Source organism: Electrona antarctica (genome assembly GCF_951216825.1).
Source record: "Electrona antarctica genome assembly, chromosome: 15".
Lineage (NCBI taxonomy): Eukaryota > Metazoa > Chordata > Actinopteri > Myctophiformes > Myctophidae > Electrona > Electrona antarctica.
In genome coordinates, this window is record NC_136796.1 from 49,612,982 (window position 1) to 49,629,587 (window position 16,606).

The following is a 16,606-nucleotide window of genomic DNA, read 5'->3' on the forward strand; positions in this document are numbered from 1 at the left end:
CAGTGGAATATATCTATATAATGAAACTATATGTATAAACTATGCATATACTGTATACCATGAAGTGCTATGACTACATCATGTGTGGGGTCAAACTAGGGGTTTTTCATGACTCTGAATCCATTAAAAGCATTACTTTTGCACAAAAAGCACTCAGGGTGACACTACAGCTCTTGTCATGATTTCTGGATAAAAATTGCAATCATATTCACCACAATTGCCCAAGAGATGGCTTATTGACATTACATTCCTCCTGGATAGATGGTTGTGTATGGCCCATTGACATCCCACAATCAAATCATGAAGTACAATCAAAGCTATGCTAAGATCATTGTGTATGGCCTATTGACATCCCATTCCTCCTGGATAGATGGTTGTGTTATGGCCTATTGACATCCCACAATCAAAATAGGAATGTCAATTGGCCTGCTTGATTGGTCTTGAAGTTGTTTTCACAACTGGTTGCTTATTTCTCTCGCAGAAACTGGCAACGTCCTTTGTTGTGGTAGCTCTGTAGGCTAGACCAAGACACTTTTTACAAAAATAGCATTGCTAATATTTCCTTCTGTTATTTCTGTTAGCCAGTTAGTACCATACTAGTATTATCTTAAAAAATAGCAGATCTACAAGCTCATAGATCAATTTCTATGTACCAAGATCACGGGATGCAGGTATAGTGCAGGAATATACACAATGATTAGTCTTTAGGGTGGTTGTGTTCCGTTTGATATCCTTCTCCTATCACAGCAACTCACGAATCTTGCTGCTGTGTTTGCACATTGTTGTACTTCGCCCAGCAGATATGGGAGTTTTTTGTCATTGGTCATGTTTTCAAAATCTCCGTGTGTGGTTGTAATCTGTGGGAAGTATGCGTCTCTGATGTCTTGGTACAATGGACAGATGGTTAGGAAGTGTAGCTCGGTTTCCACTTCATTTTGTGTACACACACACAAAATAGTTTAAAACCACTTCGTCACTATACGAGGAGAACTTTAGTCAGAAAATATCAGATCTACACATTTTCAGCAAAGAGGTTTGGTGTATAAGGGGCAAAAAGCAGACCAGATACTGTCAAACAAGTGTAGGAGTCTATGAATCTATGGAAAAGTAATATGTACTGGAGGGGTCCCTGCTGCATCTCCCTCTCAGCTAAGGGGTCCATGAAGTCCTGTTTATCAATGCATGGGGATGCACAAGGGGGTTTATTGATGTTGTTACTGTGTGTGTGTGTGTGTGTGTGTGTGTGTGTGTGTGTGTGAGCATCATACCACTACGGTGTCATGTGACAGAAGAAAGAGGAATTAGATTTCACCAAACCACAACGAGCTGCGCACACAAACTGTAAGAAAACCACGCCACAACAAGTGGCTGTTGTTGCAAGAAAATCATGTGCAGAGTGCCGTGCATGTGTGTGTGTGCGCGCGTCTGTGTCAGTGCGTGCATACAACATTGGTTCTCAAAGTAGGGTCCTGTTGCACATCTGCTATTTTTTTAAAGTTTAAAAAAATATTGTTTAACTTGTATTACATAAATCTTCTCTTTTGGGGCTCTCCCTGGCACAAACCCTTTTCTGATGGGGGGTCCACGGCCAAATACTTTTGGGGGTCCTTGACATGAAAAGGTTTGAGAGTTGATTTGGAGAGAGAGAGAGACACAGACAGACAGACAGACAGACAGACAGACAGACAGACAGACAGGCAGTGTGGGGCTGCATGGGCAAGAGAGACCACATAACTCCCGTCCTGGCCTCCCTCCACTGGTTGCCGGTGCGATTTAGAATTGATTTTAAGACTCTATTTGTTTACAAAGCCCTGAACGGACTACATCTCTGACCTGGTAAAGTACCCCCCCCCACCACTAGGCACCTCAGATCAACAGACCTGGAGCTATTGGAGGTTCCACTGACCAGATTGAGGCTTAGGGGAGACCGTGCATTCTCTGTTGCAGCCCCTAGGCTATGGAACACCATCCCCTACTCCATTAGAACCTCCCCCTCCGTTGATCCATTATTATGATCTTTCCTATGATAACCAGGGTTGCCAGATCTGAATGACAGATTCCAGCCCAAGCACAACTTAAAACCCGCCCAATTAAATAAAAACCAGCCCAAATCGGCCAACCCCATCTATCGGCACAAAACCATTACATATGCAACAGAAAACACTGTGCATATAGTGTGTATGCATACAAAGCTTCATTAGTCATATCTCCACCAAATAACCAAAGATAACATAGATAAACTAACCATAGTGTGCAGAAAAAGTCAGTCAGTCAGTCAGCCAACCCAAAATAGCAACATGCACTGGTGTTGTGTAGCCACAATGAAATACTGCCATGAAATGTGAGATACAAATTTACAATAAAACATATCTCTCTCTCTCGGCACAGCGGCTCGAGCGCTCCTCTCTCTCTCTCTCTCTCTCTCTCTCTCTCTCTCTCTCTCTCTCTCTCTCTCTCTCTCTCGGCACAGCGGCTCGAGCGCTGAGTCAACACACACACACACACACACACACACACACACACACACACACACACACACACACAGTATAGTTACATCGAAATTATCTTACCTTTATGCAGAATGCAAATCAATGTCGATTATGTCGTTGAAGTTGAAGATTTCTTTTTGTTTCTGTTTTCTTTTTTTTTTACTTTGTTATTTTGTTGTTGTTTTAAACCACCCAAACGTGGGGAACGTATAACTATTACACAAACTTAGAACTATTTACAGTCACTGCAAGCCAGGTCAGCTGGCTAATACTAGTACATGGATGAATCAAATCTCCCCAACAGCCGCCGGGGAGGTTTGAAATTACCGGACGTCAGTCCAGTCCTGCTCAGTCCAGTGCGCACAAGCATGATGCTGTTTAGGAGCGGTAGTCCCATGCGATTTCTTGTGTCATCTTTTATCAGTGCCACCAGGGAAAATGCTCTCTCAACATGAGCATTAGATATGGGCAGACTCAGCATTTTGATGACACCCAGCGCCATTTCTTTGAAACACTGGTTTCCTCCTGCATCTTTGAATGCTTCAATGTCCAGCCAAAACTTGTCAACGGATTGATCACTTGAGAAACCTGCTGATGCCACGTTTCTCCACTGGCGCTCTAATGTGTCGATATGACATGAAAATAACTCTGTGGGCAAGTCTTTAACTCTGGGTCTGTCTAGTGTGGACATCACGGTTTTGGGGCAAAACAACTCCAGTTTCCGCAGCATTTCCATTGATCCTGGCAGGCGCATTTGATACTGTACCAGGAGTTCCTTTAGGAAATCAAAACACTGCGAGAGGATTATGTCCTTCACATTACCGGGCAGTTTGCTTCTTTCCATCATCTGTGTGAATGTTGTACCCATGTCTGCATCCTGGGGTGAGAGGTAGAGGGCGGATGATTGCAGGTCGAGTTCCAGGAGACGCTTTTCATTCATGCGTAACGCACTGGGCTTTACCACTCTCCTCAGTGTAGACATATACAGCCTGTCAAGATCCCTAAACACACCCAGTGAGTCTCCTGTTTCCAACTGGAAGATTTTATTCACCGTTCTTATTTCTACCAACACAGGGCGGAGAAAGTGCATGTACAGAATGTTTTTGGGGTCACTGTACATTTCATTCAACAGCCTGGCTGTATAGCAGTGTTCAGCGGTGGATACCAGGCTGAAGTGCAGCTTCAGTGCATCTTCTTGCGCTACGATGCGGTCAATGCAATCTGAAACAACTAACCAACGTGTCTTGCTGGGTGAAATAAACTTCAGTGGAGTCTCTCCGTCATACAGTGTCTCGTACACGTTTCTGTAATCACACTGGCGCTTCGATGAGTGTGCAAACCAGTTATAGGTCTCTTTTATCATATAGTCAAGGTTGCTTGGAAGAAGTTGCATGGCTTTGTTTGCAACTATGTCCAATGAGTGGCATATGCAGCGAATCAGCTGCAGACTGGGCTGCTTTTGTTTCAGTAAAGTGAACACAGAGTGATTTTTTCCGACCATGACACTTGCTCCATCAGTAGCAATCCCGACCATGTTTTTTATGTCAAGGCCAGATTCTATCAGAAACTTGATGACTGCATCTGATATTCCTACCGCATTAGCGTCGATAATTTCAACAAGTCCCAGGTATGTGCTGATGAATTTGGCCTGTGTCAGCGACCTGTACTTGACACATATACACAGGAGTTTCGTCACGGATACGTCTGTAGTTTCATCCAGATAGAGAGAGTATGTGGACTCACCAATGTTAGCAATCAACTCTTCTCTGAAGTGTGGTGCCAGGACAGACCTAATTACTGCTGTGCACTTGGTTCTGTGCATTTTGAATTCTCCCGTTTCATCATGCCAGATATCTGACAGGTCGTCCACAGCATTAATGGATGTGTGGCATGCAACGTATGTCGCAATCCTAAGCTCACGCCGTTTCTGGTCATCTTTGATGGTGCCTGATGGACCAGCATTGACTGGTACAGTGTATGATAGGACACTGGGTGCACACCGGGCCTGGTGCTTCTTTGTCTGGCCATGCTCTTTCAGGTCATTATAATGCGCTCTTATAATGGCATTGCAATATTTACATCGTGCTTTGGCGGGATCATCCTTGACAGGGGCAATCCACGTCTTTAGCTCTGGGTCCGACTCCCATTCCTTCCTGTACAACTTTTTGTACTTTCCCCACTTCGGCATTGCTACTTTGACACGTTATATACAGTACTCAGCTTATACTGTAAAGGTAGGTACAACGTTGAAATTAAAACGAGCAAAAACAACACCTGCTGTCCTCCTCCTCCTGACTATACCTCCCGCGTTGATTTTATTGATAAGGAAATAGGTGACTCATCCCAATACGGCCACGCCGGGCGCACCCGTAATTGGACGGGAGAGGCCACCCCCCACCCATCCTACTATGCCAGAGTTGTTATTGGGTGAAATAAACCGGGGCCCCGGTTTCTTGAGCGGATACAGAAATGTTGCATGGTTGGTGTGTGTGATACGGTAGGCGGGTTTTATTTAGACAGGATCCGAGCTCTGTGCAGTAGATAGAAACCCAGCCTCGGTCCCAGCATTGAAGGAAACTACTCATACCAGGCTTAATATATTGTGCACCCGCCCCAGACAAAATAACCCGCCGACATGTTAAAAACCAGCCCAAATTTGATGTGCACGCCCAATATGGCAACACTGATGATAACTTCAGTTTGCTCATAAATGTGTTTCTTTAATTGTCTGTATTTTGTTGCGCAGCTATTGTCTGTGCCTATGATATTGATGAGATGTTCTGTACAGCACTTTGGTACAATGAGAATTGTTTTTAAATGTGCTTTATAAATAAATGTGATTTGATTTGGGCATGCAGTGTTTAGCATACTGTAGCTCTCATATCCCCAAGAGAAAGCTAGAGGAAATTATCCAGCTATATTCAAGCTGATAAGGCTGTGCTCTTAAATCAATTCCATGCCATGCAGTGTGCCAGCAGAGCCAGTTGATCTTTGTTTAAAGCACAGACGGCCCTAGCTCTGCTTCTCCTCAAACATGGCAGTTGCATTAGTAAAGCAATGCCATACTGTAATGCCACGGCAATGCCATACTCTGAGATGTAGTGCAGTAGTAGAAGGGATAACAGCCAGGACAGTTAAACCAAGATCAAAAGATCACATGTCAGTCATTTCTTGTACTAGCACCTGAATAAAAGGCTTAGGCTGTCCGAGCCGCTCCAGAGTCTATCCCTACTGCTCCTGTGATGAGGCGCGCTGGCTGACTCCCTTTGTTTTCATGTAGTAATGGAGTACGAGTAGTATAAAGGTATAAGTACTTAGTTCATTTCCACCACTTGTTAGGAAGAATGTTTATCTCCGAGTCTCTTTGAAAAGGCCTCATTCATTGTGTTGTGCTGCATATCTAAGACAATGAACCTCACTAATAAACTCCTCTGATTTCATATTCATGTCGTTAACAGCAGCTCCCTTTAGTCCCTTATAATCTGTGTTCCAGCAAACACAAAGCAAAAGGAGCAGAGGATGGAACAACAACAACAACAACAACAACAACAGCAGGCTGATCAAGGCCTTTCAAATCAATCCAAAGGGAGGATGTTATGATTACAAACACCATCTCCGTCTGCTTTGGACGCTACTCAAGACTGTCTCTCTGCGCATGTGTATGTGTATGTGTATGCGTGTGTGTGTGCGCGTGCGTGCGTGTGTGTTTGTGTGTGTGTGCACTGTATATCATTGCGGGCATGGACAAACCTCATATCTCCATGTTATAAAATGTTATGTTTTCTTCCCCATAAGATGATGCGCTCTTCTTCATTATACAAATAATGAAATCACACCCGGGTGAACAGGGTTTCTTTTCTGTGCAGAAAAAATGCATGGTTGCTATGTTCACCCTGTTCACCCGGGTGTGATTTCATTGGACAGGGTGAACAGGGTGAACATAGCAATCATGCTCATTTTTTCTGCACTAACAAAGCCAGTTGTAGGAGTGGTTTACACCACTCAAAAACGATAGAGCCCCCCCCCCCCCCACACCAAACAGACACATTAGCTGCCTGTACACAACACAAATAGTATTGTTGTTACTTGTTGTTGCATTAGATTAGCCTACTTAATTTACAAATCTACACAATTAGAGAATATAGAACCATTGTTATTTGGATCGTTTGCCTGTTATCTCTCCTTTAAAAAAAATACGCTACTGTATTTATTTGGCATTTTGTATGAAAAAACAAACCAAAATCAAAATAACAGTGACAGATGCATTAGGCCTATGTAAATGTTCCAGATGAGTACAAATAAAAACACTATATAAATGCACTATATAAATACGATTTGTGTTGTTAAATGCTTGCTATTTTCGCTTATTTTGGTCTTGAAGTTGTTTTCACAACTGGTTGCTTATTTCTCTCGCAGAAACTGGCAACGTCCTTTGTTGTGGTAGCTCTGTAGGCTAGACCAATACACTTAGCAAATGACTTTACTAGCATCATGGAAGCTGTAGTTAGCATTGGTAGCAGAGGTAGCAAATTACTTTTACTTACTCTGTAAGTGAAGGTCCCCCCATGCCCTAGCGGGGGGGGGGACCCACTCCAAGCGGGGGGGGGCCTGCGTGTAGCGTGTTTACAGTCTAAGGGCGCCTGAGACTGTCTGAATACAAAGCGACGGTCTGCGCATGCGCGACCAGACTCAATCGGGGGGGGACCCTGTGTCATTTCAATAAACAGGGCCAGGCGCCCCTGACAGAGTTGCACCACTCACTTCACAGGGGTTTTATTATTACAGTAGAAGTTTACAGACCAAACTGTAAATAAAAGGTTTACATGACTTTCTGCCTCAGTCCGTATATAGCGAGCTGTAGTGAATAAGTAGAGAACAGAGTTGCACCGCTCACTTCACAGGGGTGTGATTTTTATTATTACAGTAGAAGTTTACAGACCAAACTGTAAATAAAAGGTTTACATGACTTTCTGTCTCAGTCCGTATATAGCGAGCTGTAGTGAATAAGTAGAGAAGTAGAGTTGCACCGCTCACTTTACAGGGGTGTGATTTTTATTATTATTACAGTAGCATTTTTGAGTGGTGTAAACCACTCCTACAACTGGCTTTTTTGTTGAGTGGTGTAAACCACTCCTACAACTGGCTTTTTTGTGCAGAAAAAATGAGCATGGTTGCTATGTTCACCCTGTTGTAATGACGTAATGAAATCACACCCGGGTGAACAGGGTGAACATAGCAACCATGCTCATTGTTTCTGCACAAACAAAGCCAGGTAATGAAACCACACCCGGGTGTGATTTAATTACGTCAGACATGATTTCATTACGTCAGACAGACCTTACACCACTCAGTTCACACGGGTGTGATTTTTTTCATTATGAAAGCAGAGAAGCTTCTGTTTCATTTGGTATATAGTATTTATATGTCGCTATAGGCCTTATTTTGTGAATATTGAGGAGTTCACGTCCATGTCTTCTCTGAAGTTATCTGGTGGGCACAAGCTGCATTCAATAACCAATTACTGTCTAACTGTAGATGGGATCAATGTGTACTGTTTTCCTCGTGAAAGTACACATTCAGGGCTTTCATTCGGTGTATAGGATGTATAGGATATTTATTGTGTTCATTTTTATATCTGCCTTTCAATGTCTCTGACTTTAAACCATCCATAACTCTGCTCGCTGTTCAAGATAACCACTTCCAGGCAAAAGCAGGTGTTGCAAAAAGGTCAATATCTCCAGAATGGAACATGGTAAAATCAAAATGTATTTTTTAAAATTGAAGTGGACAAGTTCAGCTTTCTGTTGATGTATGCGTGTGATTTTCGCTATAAGAGAACATTTTGCTGTGGGCCCCCGAACAAGGCCTTCGTGCAATGTTAAACGGTAGCAACATCAAAATAGGCCTGGGGAGATTATGTAGCAATCAAAGTGTTAATAATGAATAAATATGTCACGATCTCTTTAACCACTGCCCTTTTGGGCATGGCAAAAACGATCAAAATGTTGTCAATTAAATATTATATCGACACGTACATGTGTTCTGAGCTTGTTGATTGGTTATTTTCACCGTCAACAGTACCATCATATTCTGCTGAAGTAATTTATCATTTATACAAAACAACAATGATTGAGTCAAGTTATGGACAGCTTCAGAGTTGAATTGTAGAGATAACCTTCCTGGACTGTACTGAACGGACAGGAGCAGAGACGGCTTCTGCTTAAGGAGATGTGCAGTAGCGATGGCTTGGTGTACCCTGGGAAGAACCGCTCCGTTGATGACATCCCTTACAAGGAACTGGAGAACCTTATTGTGGATGACGTACACGGCATCATCTACTGCTATGTTCCTAAGGTACGGTACATGTACAGTAGCCCTTAATTAACCCAGGGGTTTTCAACAGGTGGCCCGTGGCCCACTGGTGTATGTGCATGCAGTAATGTATTTGTTTTGATTGGATTTTTTGAGAAACAGAGACACAGTGAACTGAATGACCTGGTGACGTATGATGAAATTCAACAGAAAAGGGGAGTTATAGAATCTCAAGAGGGGGCAGTGCACCGGATTGTCTAGCATTGGTTGAGAAACAATGGTATGCATACACATGGGATAGTTTAGCAAACTTGTGTTACAAAAGCACTAATCTTAGCCCATATCCCCACGCAAAACAACAGTGGCCGCAGGTACTTGATTCTAAGTCAGGGTGGTGGTCCCTCGTTCACAATCAGTTGAAAACCCCTGAATTAACCCATTCAGGACGGGAACTCCAAATTATATTATGTATCACAAATGCAGGTTATGGAAACTTGCAATGTCATTGTCATCAGGACAGGGGAAACGATACACAAGCTTACAGAGTTGCAGAAATGACAAGTACACTCTCACTGAGTCAGGATGTCTTTTCCCGTGAATACTTGCTGCTAATCCTAAAAAGAATCACACCCGTGTGAAGTGAGGGGTGCTAATATATTAAAGTCTAACTCATGTTGATTAGGTCATGTAATGGTGATGTAAAACAAACGGTGCCAACACAATTAAATGTCATTAACAATAAAGAGACAATATGACGTAATGAGGGACAATATACGTATTTTTTCCGTCATTGTCAATGGTGTTTTTAAGACAAACATTGAACTAAAAACAAACATTAAACCTGTAAATAGCACCCCTCAAAAATAATCGAAACGTGTACTCCTTGCGTCTACGTGGCATGCAGTAACTGGAAGCGGTTCATGATGGTGTTGAGTGGGATTGGACTGCAGGAGGGTGTCCCCTACAAGGATGCACTGGCTAAGGTCCACAACCAAAGCATGCATTTCACCTTCAACAAGTTCTCGATGAACCTCAGTTCATCGAGGTAAGTCTATGACAAAAACCTTTCAGAAAGCTTGACCATTGTATGGGAACACAACGCAGTTCCACATATGGGTAGCTGGTCTAATGAATAAATACAGAAATAAATATGAATAAATCATAAATCACTTATTTGAAAGAAGAATATCCTTCCAGAGCTTAATTTCATAACTAAAAAAATCAGTGCAGTTGTCACTGTTGTCACATCAGTCCTTGTTTAAAAAATAATAGGTAAACTATAGAATTTCAGGTGTGTGGCATTTTTACAAATCCTATCACCTTCGCAATAATTTTCTGTGATGTTTATTTCTCAAAGCTGAAGCTAAAAAAGTACACAAAGTTCCTGTTTGTGCGGGATCCCTTTGTGCGCCTCGTCTCTGCCTACCGCGACAAGTTTGAGAAACGCAACGAGGACTTCTACCACCGCATCGCTCAGGACATGCTGCGGCGCTACGCTAAGAAGACGCCCCTGCCTCCGTGGATGTTGCGTTTGCCATGGGGCTTCGCCCATCGTTTGCCCACTTCATCCAGTATCTCCTGGACCCCCAGACAGAGAAGGACTTCCCGTTCGATGAGCACTGGTGGCAGATGTACCGGCTTTGCCACCCCTGCCAGATCCAGTATGACTTTGTGGGCCATATGGAGTCGGTCGAGGAGGATGCTGAGCAGCTTCTGAGTCAGCTGAGGGTAGATGATGTGGTGGAGTTCCCCATGTCGCATCACAAACAGGGACATCACAAACAGCAACTGGTTGGCTGACTGGTTCAGCACTGTGCCTCTAGCGGCCCGGAGGGAACTCTACAAGCTGTATGAGACTGATTTCAGGCTCTTTGGTTACGACAGACCAGACTCCATCCTTAATGAATGACAAGCACTCCTGGAGAAATTACGTCGCCTCCATGCTCAGATGAAGTGTGACAAACTACTTTGTATGTGATTTGAAAAAGAAGAAAAAAAAGATGGCATGAAGTCCAAATGTTACACCTGAAAATTTCAAGTGCGATGAAATAAATACAAGCTCATATTTTGTCATTTACGGATTATTGTTAACTTTAAACCAACTCTGATAGTGACATCTGTCAAAATAAATTTCAGAAGAGTTTAGATTTTCTGCATTTTTTCACATCAGTCAACAAGATTGTTAGTGGCTCAGTATCCTTGGATAACGGATATGACAAAACGCATATATGAACATTTCAGACTTGGTGTTCAATGACCTTTACAGAGAGTGACTTGTAAAAACACTTCTGTAACTAAATCCCTGTGGTTGGGTTATATGTCTGGGTTATTTTCCAGAGCCATAACCATTTCCTGGGTTATAGGGACCCAATTCATGGGTTGTTAAATTGTTGTATCAGATAGGTCACACCCCCCAAGTTGGCCCAAATGCATTCTAAGCATATTGCCAGTAAATATATGTGTAGATTTTATTTTTAATACATTATAAATACAATAAAAGTATGAACTGCTTTCAGTATATTAAGTTTAAGTATATTAAGTACTAATGTGCTATAAATGCTGCCAGGTGAAATGGGAGTGGCTAGAGGAAGCCCATTTCCCAGCATACACTGGGGTGCCAAGGACTGTGTGTTATTTACAATTTACAATTTAGGCATTTAGCAGACGCTCTTAATCCAGAGCGACTTACATTAAGCAATAACAAAAAGCATGGCATACATCACATGTATAAAAAGTAGTTATCATGAATCATGCGTAAACTAAGAACGTAACAGTGGAGTATCTATGTAAACTATACATACTATACTATATAATATATTATACATGTGTACTATAAAGTGCTATGACTACATAAAGTGCAATTCTAGAGCTGTCTACATAACAAGCTATAAGTCTGTTTAAAATACTATCTAAGTCTACATAATGTGCTATCTAAGGGGCTAGGCTAGGGCAAGTGCTACGGGCCATGGTGGAGTCTGAAGAGGTGGGTTTTCAGACTACGGCGGAAGATTGGGAGTGAGGCTGCAGTTCTGACTGCAATGGGAAGTGCATTCCATAGTTTTGGAGCCAGAAGGGAGAAGAGTTTGGGACGTGTGGAGCGTTGTCCCGGCGTTTTTAGTGAAGGTACCTCCAGCTTCCCTGCGTTGGCTGATCTGAGTGAGCGGGAGGGTTTGTAGGGTACGATCATACTTGTGAGATATGGGGGGGCCATGCCTTTGGTTGCTTTGAATGCCAGCATCAGAGTTTTGTATTCTGTGCGGGCAGCGACCGGGAGCCAATGGAGCGAGCGGAGAAGGGGGGAGACGTGTGAGAATTTTGGTTGGTTGAAGACCAAGCGTGCTGCGGCATTTTGGATCAGTTGGAGGGGCTTAAGTGCACATGCCGGTAGGCCAGTAAGGAGGGAGTTGCAATAGTCAAGTTTTGACTATTGCAACTATTGCTTATGTGTTATTATTTGAATATTAGAATGTGTACTGGGGTTATGTTATGGGTCATTGTGTTTAGTGTTTTGTTATGGTATTATTTGGTGATTTATTATGAGATTTGTTAGTAAAACCATGAATTTGTTGTTGATGATTGCTCCAACAAAGAGTTGTCATGGCTATTGCAGGCATCTATACCTCAATCCTTTGCAATATGACACTTTTTGGCATATTCTTTTTTATGAATATGCACATTTGCAAATGTATGAATATGCAAATGTATACTTATTATATAATAAGTATATGTGTATTTAAAATACTCATTTGACCTAAAAATATATAGAATATATAGCAATCATGCTTAAAATATATTCGGAGTATAAAACAAATTAATTTGAAGTATACTTGTATTAGTTTCAATTATACTATAAAATACTTCAAATGCATTGATTGATTGAATATTTTATTAGGCTATAACGGTTGCAACAATAACAATTAAGGAACCAATTATAGCAAAAATGAGGGAGGTGGTGGGTCAGTTCAGAATAAGAATAACTAAAGAAAACAGTAAATAAGTTTAACTGTAATTTATTAAATCAAAACAAAATAATGTTTAATAACAAAATGTCCACTTAATGAAATCAAAATAAAATAAAACGGCCTCAAAAGGTATGAGTCCAAGTGTCCTGGCACTGTCCAAAACTAAACTTAAATGTCCAAAAAAGAAATCCAAATAGAACCCAGTCAGTGCTGTGTGTATGGTAAGTCTCCTCTTACCACCCTGTACACGGTTCCGCAAAGTCCGTCCTTAATCAAAATGTATTGGTATAAAATAATAAAGTACATCAAAATGGAGCATAGTAAACAAAAAATACACAGAAACAATGTGACTCTGGGCACAGATGTTACAAGGCAACATATAAATGCAAACAGCACAATGTGCAGTCAGGCATTTTTGTCCAAAAAGGATTTCACCGAAGAAAGACCTTGCAGCCTTGTTTCCATTCGGGTCCCATCCACTCACACATGACATGAATAATAATTGAACACAGTAACAACAATTGACATAACAATAATAATTTAAAACAACATATGAATTCCCTCTAAACATGAAATATACAGTATGCACAGGTTGGGGCCGAAGTTAATCGGAAGGGGATTATTAGCATAAAGAGGCTGGGGCGATCACCTCCTCTCCCTTTGACCTGCTGACAGGTGCATTTCTAGGCCTGTCTTGAAGGAAGCCAGTGATTGAACGATTTGTTTGTTTTGAGGGATGGGGGGAGGGCATTCCACACCTGGGTAGCAGTGCTTTGGAAGGTGAATTTGCCCATATTTGTTTTATAAATGGGTGGCAACAGATCGTTGTTCACGCTCCCTCTAGTATTATGGCTGTGGGTGTCACTTTTTTAAAGTAATTAGTCAAGTAAGTGGGTACTGAGCAGAAGCAGTGAGTGCATTCTCCGGCAGCGGCAGCAGCCACGGCGACGCCGACAACAGCCGTGGCAGTGTTTCCTATGCCGTGGCAGTGTTTCCTCTGCCACCGGCAAAGCCTCCTAATCCGCCACAGACCGGCGGATGCCGGCACCTGCCGCTTTCCACCGGCACATGCCGCCACCCGCCGGAACATGCCGGCACATGCCGCTTGCCGCCGGAACATGCCGATTGCCGCGGCACCTGCCGCCGGCACATGCCGGCACATGCCGCCGTCACATGCCTTATTGGCCCCCCCACACAAGCCCTTATTGCCCCTCCACACAAGCCCTTATTGGCCCCCCACACAAGCCCTTATTTCCCCCCACACAAGCCCTTATTTGCCCCCCACACAAGCCCTTATTTGCCCCCCACACAAGCCCTTATTAGCCCCCCACATAAGCCCTTATTTGCCCCCACACATAAGCCCTTATTGGCCCCCCACATAAGCTTTTTTTGCCCCCCCCACATAAGCCCTTATTTGCCCCCCACACAAGCCCTTATTTTCCCCCCACAAGCCCTTATTTGCACCCCAAATAAGCCCTTGTTTCCCCCCACACAAGCCCTTATTGGTCCCCCACACAAGCCCTTATTGGCCCCCACATAAGCCCTTATTGCCTCCCCACACAAGCCCTTATTTGCCCCCCACACAAGCCCTTATTTGCACCCAACACAAGCCCTTATTGGCCCCCCACATAAGCTGTTTTTGCCCCCCCCACACACACAAGCCCTTATTTGCAGGCCCTTATTTGCACCCCAAATAAGCCCTTGTTTTCCCCCCACACAAGCCCTTATTGGCCCCCCACAAGCCCTTATTGGCCCCCACATAAGCTCGTATCGGTAGAGAACTTGCAGGGCCATGTGATCAGTGACATCACAAAGGTGTACTCATTGGCCTGCAAAGTACATCTTTGTGATGTCACTGATCACATGACGCCGCACATTCTAGACCTCCAGTTGTAGGCTAAACAGAAGCTCCACAACAACTCTAAGGTAGTATATTAATGACATAGTTCAATGTTGAAAATGAGTGGTATTCCCCTTTAAATGATTGCAGGCATGGTGATCTGACATATTCTAAGGCTGATTTAACTGACGAAGAAATCATGGTATTTATACAAATCATTTGTTCTACAATAATATTTCATTAACAAAGATAATTTACTATGTTTTTTAAAAGACATGTGTTGAGTGAACTTTGGTTTTTAATCGCAGCTATTTGAGAAAAAGATGGTCGAGGGAAGGATGTCAATCAGATTCCATCTTTTTAAAAACAAAAACCTCAAGCCCAACATTCGAGCTGACTACAATGCACTGACACCACTGCGCGTAATCAGCGCCTCAAACTGTGACTCCGCCCACCCCTTGGGGAAGTTGTGATTTGCACTCGTTCACTGCAATGCAATTTGCGGCATTTTCAAAACAATATTGAGCAGAGTAGCGATTATCAAACGTATTTGCAATGCCATACGTTGAAAGATCTGTTGCCCGTGGACAAGGCACGCTACTCCGCAAGTTAGATAGCATCGGCATAGATGTTTGTCCGTATGTGATTAAGGATTGGACCAAGTTGCATTGGCAGCCATAGAAAATTCGTACCGCAGGCTAAAACCGGATGTGACGTTTTTGGGCGTTCCTGTCTTATGTGGTAAGGTAAGTAATTAGTGTGGCAAATGCTAAAAAAATGACACATTTTATGGTCAATTAAATTAATTACCTATTATAAAAATAAAAAAAAATGCATTACAAATTACACAATGGATGAAATATCATGAACATTACTGTTATCAAAATTTCAGACAAGGACATTGAAAAACAGAATCAGAAAACTGTCACAAGCTGGAAAAGGGCTTTCAAAATCAAAACCAAAGATCCAAGCTGCTGAGATGGAGGAATATCTTGACACGGTGCTTTTGCCAGAGGTAAGTGCACTACAGGCTTTATTTTCATTTCAGAAAAGGTAAGAACATGGGTCTGTCAGTATAAGTTTGAGGTGCTTTGTTATCAACAAATCAGAAGAGCACCTGATGAATTTAAAGTGCATTTTAGGCCAACCTTTTTGTGTCATTATTTTAAATTACTATGTATACAGTAGCCTGCATTATTTAGACATGGGAGGCCCCTGTTATTAAAATAAAGACTGCTAACAGATACTTTATTACACAGCCCCAATCTGTGATTACCCACCGGGTGTGATGAGGTGATTAGCGGTGATGTTGTGCACCTGCACCATGTCACCACTCCTTTAAAAGGAACCTACATTCAGTCACACTCCACACTGATGAAGGCTGGATAGCCGAAACGTTTGTCCATTTGTTTCAAATATGAAATAAACTATTTGAACTGCAGTCTTGGTGTGTGCAACCCACTACCCTTTATTTTGATATGTTTTGAACGGGTGGCGCACCTATAGTCAGCGCGGTGGTCATATGAAGAGGCCCCTGTTATTGAAATAACTTTGAATAGGAATGACAATATGACTGTATGTATTACGTTTTTCTCAGTTTTACATGTAGACAATCGGAAAAATACATGACAAGATAAATTATATTTTGTTCCAGGTTACAATCCTGTGGATGAGAAAGAAGTTTAAGATAAACTGATATCAGGCAGAATGTCATATCATGCAACGTGAAAGGTAAGACCATAGGGTAAAATCAGCATCAGAAGTTTGGATGACTATTTGGATTACATCAGTTAAAATATGTATTCAATACAATATTTAAAATTTAAATACCTTATTTTCATTAGGCAAACTGTAGAAATGCCATCTGACATGGAAGTCAATGCAACACATACCCAGGGGGCAAACCACCCTTTTTTTAGGAAACCTGCATTTGTCATAACATACAAAGTTGTCCACCAGAAATAATATCTATGACCCCATAGGATCACAACCTATATGGACAA

At 42.4% G+C, this 16,606-nt stretch overlaps 1 pseudogene across 1 annotated transcript; it reads left to right on the forward strand.

Annotated features, from left to right (window-relative positions):
• Positions 1–9,854: 9,854 nt before the first annotated feature.
• LOC306938676 (carbohydrate sulfotransferase 12-like) lies at positions 9,855–10,794 on the forward strand (annotated as a pseudogene). The gene is made up of 2 exons: positions 9,855–9,875; positions 10,159–10,794. The product of its transcript is annotated as a carbohydrate sulfotransferase 12-like (transcript).
• The last annotated feature ends 5,812 nt before the right edge of the window (positions 10,795–16,606 follow it).